The following is a 6,868-nucleotide window of genomic DNA, read 5'->3' as shown; positions in this document are numbered from 1 at the left end:
ATCAATGATGAGGCACTATTCCTCCCACTGACACCAATGATGGGGCACCGTTCCTTCCATGGACCATGTGCCACCACTGAACTGAATCCTCAGGGTTTATATGTGCCCTATGATCTGTCTGCCCCTTATTATTTGTACTACCTTAAACCTGAATCATCAGGGTTTATTTTTGCCCCTATGTCCACTCTTTTTCCTTCCTATCATATGTGTCACCAGGCTCCTCAGTTCTTCAATATTTGCAGTATTTACACCCTCATACCCATTTGTCTTCTTGTTTATCATTTGTACCACCATGCCCCTAAAATCCTCAGGGTTTATATGTGCCCCAATGCCTTCTTTGTTTTCCCCTTGATCATTTGTACCACCATGATCCTGAATCATCAGAGTTTATTTTTACCCTTGTCCTCTCTATTTTTATCTCCTATCACATGTGCCACTATGTTCTCATGTTCCTCAGTATTTGCATGTGCCCCCATACTCCTTTGTTTTCTCTTTTTCACTTAAACCACCATGATCCTGAATCATCAGGGCTTATTTGTACCCCTATGTCCTCTCTATTTTTATCTCCTATCATATGTGCCACCATGGTCTTTGGTTCCATAATATTTATATACACCATAGTTCTTTGTTTTCCTTAGGGTTTATATGTTCCCCCATGCCCCTCCATCTTCTCCTTTATCATATTTGCCACCATACGCCCTAGATCCTCAATTTCTATTTGCACCCCATGGCCTGTCTCTCTTTCCCTTTATAATTTGTACCAACATGCCCCTGAATCCCCATGGACCCCTATGTGCCCCAATGCCAGTCTTCCCCTTATTAATGCTGTCCCTGGTGTAAGTCACAGATGCCTACTAAGTCTAAGTGGTGGACTCTGTCAAACTTCTCCTAATGTATGGCATCATCAGTTTGTTATTGGCTGATATCCTCAGACTGAAGATCTTACAATCCTGCTGCCATCAGGACACCTGTGGACAGTCTTCGTGTACATGGGAATCACGTATATATATAAATATATATATATAAATCACGTATAATAATAATGGGAAACCAGAATCTGGTGCTATTAGTGGAAAACAATGCTAAAGGACCTGGGATGTAGGGTCTGGTTGTCAAAGGCTGTCAAAGCCTGAGCGGAAATTCCTGCCAGCATACTGTAGTTAGAAGGACCCTTGCTCTCTATGTGGAAGCAGTAGTCTCTCTCCAGCATGCCTCCAGCTGACTTAGACCTATAGCTCTCCAATCAGAAAAGCTCACACCCCCTGTTGATTTTAGAACTCTCTGAATCAACACCTGGGCATGGCAGACCTCTACAGAGAGACCACTGCTTCCACATAAAAAGCAAGAGTCCTTCTAAACTACAGCACGCTGGCAGTGGACAGGCGTTTCCACTTAGGCTGTGGCTGCTTTCTAACAATAACAAACTGTAATGCTGTGTACACATGAGAGGACTTCTGGTCCTCCTGAACTCCGAAGGACTTTTTGACGGAGTTCTGACGAAATGGACTTGCCTACACGCGATCCCACCAAAGTCCGATCGTTTCGAACGTGATGACGTACGACCGGACTAGAATAAGGAAGTTGATATCCAGTAGCTGCCCTTACGTCGTTTTAAGTCCGTCGGACTAGCATACAGACGAACGTTTTTTTCGATAGGACTCGAGTCTGTCGGAAAGATTTGAAACATGTTCTATTTCTAAAGTCTGTCAGATTTTTCGACAGAAAAGGTCCGATGAAGCCCACACACGATCAAATTGTCCAATGAATTCGTTCCGTCGAACCTTTGATGCCGGAAAGTCCGGTCGTGTGTATGCGGCATTAGACGTTCCATGCCTTTTGTTCTGATGCACCTGGAATGCTTTTAAAAGATTTAAACTGGAAGTTCAATTGAGCTTTAACCACTTGCTGCCAAATCATGTACCTGGAAATTCATTTGACTTCAAGTGGTTGTACCAGGATGATGCCTGCAGCTACAGGCATCAACCCGGTACTGTTTTCAGAGCTAACGGTCGGCTATCTTGTGATAGCAACCAGAGTGGCTAACCAGTCACTCGATCGTTATTACAAGCAGTGGGAGGGGACGCCTTCTGCGGATTGCTCGGGATCTCCTGTCCCACCGGGTGACCTACTAGCCAGCACGTCCGCCGGCTAGTCAGAGACCTGAAGAAAGCCAGAATCGGCTTTGACCGAGTCTCCACCATGGTAACCCTGAAGCGATGACATGACATTACTTCCGGTTTACCAGCATGTTACTGGCGCCATTCTTTGAAAATCGAAAGCATGCAAAAACGCAGATCTTGGCGTTTTGAATGCTTTCAAGTGCAGAAGAGGGATTTGGGGTCTTATAGAAAACAGATCCATCCATAAAAAGAACCTGTCACAGGGATGTTTACATTCCTTGTGACAGCAGTAAAAGTGAAAAAAATTAAAGGAACAGTGTAAAATTAAAAAAAAATAAAAGAATTAATAATTAAAAAAAAATTCAAGTGCCCCTGTTCCCCCCCCCCCCCCCCATGTTAGCGTGCAAAGGCAAATGTGTGCGTCAGTCACGCATGCAAACAGCGATCGTCCCACACATGTGAGGTATCACTGCGAACGTCAGATCATAGACAGTAATTCTAGCACCAGACCTCCTCTGTACATCTAAAGTGGTAACCTGTAAAGGGTTTTAAAGCGTCGCCTATGGATAGTAAAACTACGTTGTTTGTCGATATTGTGCGGGCGTGCGCAATTTCAAAGGGTGACATGTTTGGTATCTATTTACTCGGCGTGACATCTTCTTTTATATTTTTTACAAAAAAAATGGGTTATGTATTGTGTTTTTTTGCATTAAAATGTAAAAAAAGTGTATTTCTTTCCAAAAATTGGCAATATGGCCTCTGCTTTTAAAAAAAAAAATATATATATATGTATATGTGTGTGTGTGTGTGTGTGTGTGTGTGTGTGTGTAATATATATATATATATATATATATATATATATATATATATATATATATATATATATATATATATATATATATATATATATATATATATATATATATATATATATATATATATATATATATTATAGTATATATATATCCAAAAGTAGAGAAACGTCACTGTACTATAGACACTGGCAGGGAAGAGGTTAACACCAGGGGTGATCAAAGGGTTAAATGTGTCCCTAGGGGGTGCTTGCTAACTGTGGGGGAGGTGCTTGTACTACGGGAAGACAGAGATCGGTGTTCCTGCTTAGCAGAAACACAGGATCTCTGTCTTCCCTTGTCACAGAACTGTAATCTGCCTTGTTTACATAGGCAGACCGCCGTTCTGTCTCTGTCGGGAACGATTGGTAGGTCCCAGCAGACATTGGGTCCGTCGGAACCGCTGATTGGCTCCTGCTGTGTGCGGTGCGCACGCGCCAGCAGACCGCGTGTGCACCGCAAACCCAAAAGTAGAGAAACGTACAGGTACGTGATTTCACATGTAGGAGCTGCCGCCGCCCGGGTTGTAACTAGATGCCTGGTCTTCAAGTGGTTAACCGCTTGCTGACCACCCCGTGCATACGCACTGTGGGGCGGCGGCAGCTCCTACATGTGAAATCACGTACCTGTACGTTTCTCTACTTTTGGGTTTGCGGTGCACACGCGGTCTGCTGGCGCGTGCGCACCGCACACAGCAGGAGCCAATCAGGGGTTCCGACGGACCCAATGTCTGCTTGGACCTACCAATCGTTCCCGACAGAGGCAGAACGGCAGTCTGCCTATGTAAACAAGGCAGATTACAGTTCTGTGACAAGGGAAGACAGAGATCCTGTGTTTCTGCTAAGCAGGAACACCGATCTCTGTCTTCCCGTAGTACAAGCACCTCCCCCACAGTTAGCAAGCACCCCCTAGGGACACATTTAACCCTTTGATCACCCCTGGTGTTAACCCCTTCCCTGCCAGTGTCTATAGTACAGTGACAGTGCATATTTTTTTAGCACTGATCACTGTATTGGTGTCACTGGTCCCCAAAAAGTGTCACTTGGTGTCTGTTTTTCGTGCCGCAATGTCGTAGTCCCGTTATAAGTCGCTGATTGCCACCATTACTAGTAATAAATAAATTAAAATTCCATAAAAATAACCCATAGTTTGTAGACCCTATAACTGTTTGTGAAAACCAATCAATATACGCTTATTGGGATTTTTTCTAACCAAGAAAAAGGGGTAGAATTCTTATTGGGCTAAACTGATGAAGAGATTTGATTTTTTACATTTTTTTATTGGATATGTTTTATAGCAGAAAGTAAAAAAATTTTTTTTTTTTTCAAAATTGACGTTTTTTTTGTTGCGCAAACCAATTAATATACACTTATTGGGATTTTTTTTTTTACCAAAAATATGTAGAAGGATACATATCGGCCTGAACTGAGGAAAAAAATAGTTTTTTTATATATTTTTGGGGGATATTTATTATAGCAAAAAGTTAAAAATAATGCTTTTTTTTTTTTAAATTGTTGGTCTTTTTTTGTTTACAGCGCAAAAAATAAAAAACACAGAGGTGATCAAATACCACCAAAAGAAAGCTCTATTTGTGGGGAAAAAAAGGACATCAATTATGATTGAATACAACATCGCACGACCGCGCAATTGTCAGTTAAAGCGACGCAAAAAATGTCCTGGTCAGGGGGGTAAATCTTCCAGGGCTGAAGCGGTCAATTCTAACTGGCAGAAACAGCTCCGCATGTGCTTCAGTTTTTATAAATTCATCAAAAACTGCACAACAGAACAAAGGGTGCAAGGATAGATAGATGGAAACCATTGGCTACATCCTTCAACATCTCCAGCTCTCTTGTTGCTTCTTTTACTGGCTGTTTTCTTTTTCACATACAATAAGGTGTTATGCACTTTATTCCTCCCTTGCACTTGTTTCATTCTCTTCAGTACAAGAAATCATTTCCCCTCCCCCCCCCCCAGCCATTTAACTGCCCCAAGCAAGATGGCGGCCTCAGCCTCGCCGGTCAATCACGTGGGACAGAGAAGGACAACGCCATATCGACATAACAGAGGCGAGGAGAAGGTGGGCGTGGTCTCTCATTCATTCACACCTGCCAATCCGCGCTTAAGGGCTTGGAGGGCGGGGTCTGTGACTCGTCGAGGCTTGAACCGCAATAGAAGAGGGAGAGCGGCGCGTGCGCACTGAGTGCTTCACTGCGGCGGAATTGGGGGTGAGGGGGGAGAGCGGGAGAGCACGTGACTGAGCAGGCTGCCCCAGTGTCCTGGCGGCAGGTGCAATTGTCCTCGATAGGATAAATAAAGCTGTGCTGTGTATGAAGGGATGGCCACTTTGTGTTTATAGAAACCAGCCCTCCAGAGTTTTCCCTACATAACTAAATACGTTGAAATCATTTCCATTGACCTGTTACAGTCCACTTAGGGCTCCCTCACATTTGCCAGCCCCCTGAATTCACAGTGGATCACTTTTCAGAGGGTTGTTGACAGGCGACTGGGAGGCGATATTTCGCCTTCTCACTGCCTGTGGGCGATAGGCGCCCTGCGATTTTGTTTGCGTGATTTTACCGCGATTCGTAGCCTCAATTTGGGTGTCATTGAAAGTAACGGGGATTGCAAGCGCGTCCAGTGTTTTGCAGTGATTCGGAATAGTAGGCGGCGATTCCGCCCGCGATCCGAAACTCCATGGTGTGTACGGAGCCTAAAAGTAACAGGGACTGCGTTTTGCGGCAATTCCACCTGCAATCCGGAAACTCCATGGTGTGAACGGAGCCTTAACCCTAATGCCCGGTACACACGATCAGAAAGTCGTACGAAAAAACATGCTTTCAAATCGATCATACAATAATCTGATCGTTAGCACAGAACTTTCAAGAGCCGATCAGGACAGTTCATCCGATATTTTTTCATCGGAAATGCACAAAACATTTTGGCATCATACGATTTTCGTTTAATTGGTACAGCTGTTGTTCGAAAATGCATTACAACACATGACATCACTTCTGAAATTTTATTCTGTCGTACGCAAATTTTCGTGACTTTAGTAAACTCATCAGATTAGATCTGAGATCAGCATGCAAAAAAAAACAACGGACGATCATTCGTCCGATAATCTCATCGTGTGTACAAGGCATAAGACCTCGTTCACAGGGGTGTATGAATCCGTACTCGTGCGAGGGTCGTGTTTACCTTCACAGATGCTCCATACATCATTGTGTAGGCGTCATATTCCTGTCAATTGGGACGCAGCGACTACACAGACACAGCTGCTGCTCCCAATGTGACACCCCCCGGTACACGGCCCTGAACGCACCCTGGGAATACCTGTACATCCCCGTGTGGGTAAACACGGCCCTCACATGGGATATGGATCCACATGTATTGTATGAACGAGGCCTAACAAGCCCACAGCACCGCGCCTCAAATGGGTGCATTACAGACATCCCAACCTGAAAAAAATTCAATTCGGGGAGGTGGCAAACTCATTTCAGGGAGGTGCCGCTTCGCGCCCGCAACCCCACCAACCACCCTTCCTCCACCCCCGCGGCAAAATATTTTTTTAAATCTGTGCACATGTGGGGGACATGGAGAACATGTCGCTCAGGTAAAAAAAGTGGAATCACAAATAAAGTGTATTGTGTGGAGAGTGGAAGCAGGGCAGCTCAAGATGTAACTTTGGGGACTGCTTACACATGGATGCATTGAACACCTGCACATCCAGTGGCCCTTCGCACAGGTGTACACATAGGTTCGCTCATGTGAATGAGGCCTTAGCAAGCAGTCCATTCATTCCAGGCATTTGTCCCTGAGCAGATACAGCCCTAAGGCTAGGTTCATACTATAGCGTGTGTGGGAATCGCACCTGTTCCTGTAACCACTCAAAGCCAC

The sequence above is a fragment of the Aquarana catesbeiana genome, linkage group LG03 (genome assembly GCF_042186555.1).
Source record: "Aquarana catesbeiana isolate 2022-GZ linkage group LG03, ASM4218655v1, whole genome shotgun sequence".
NCBI classification, from domain to species: domain Eukaryota; kingdom Metazoa; phylum Chordata; class Amphibia; order Anura; family Ranidae; genus Aquarana; species Aquarana catesbeiana.
Note: the sequence above shows the minus strand (reverse complement) of the source record.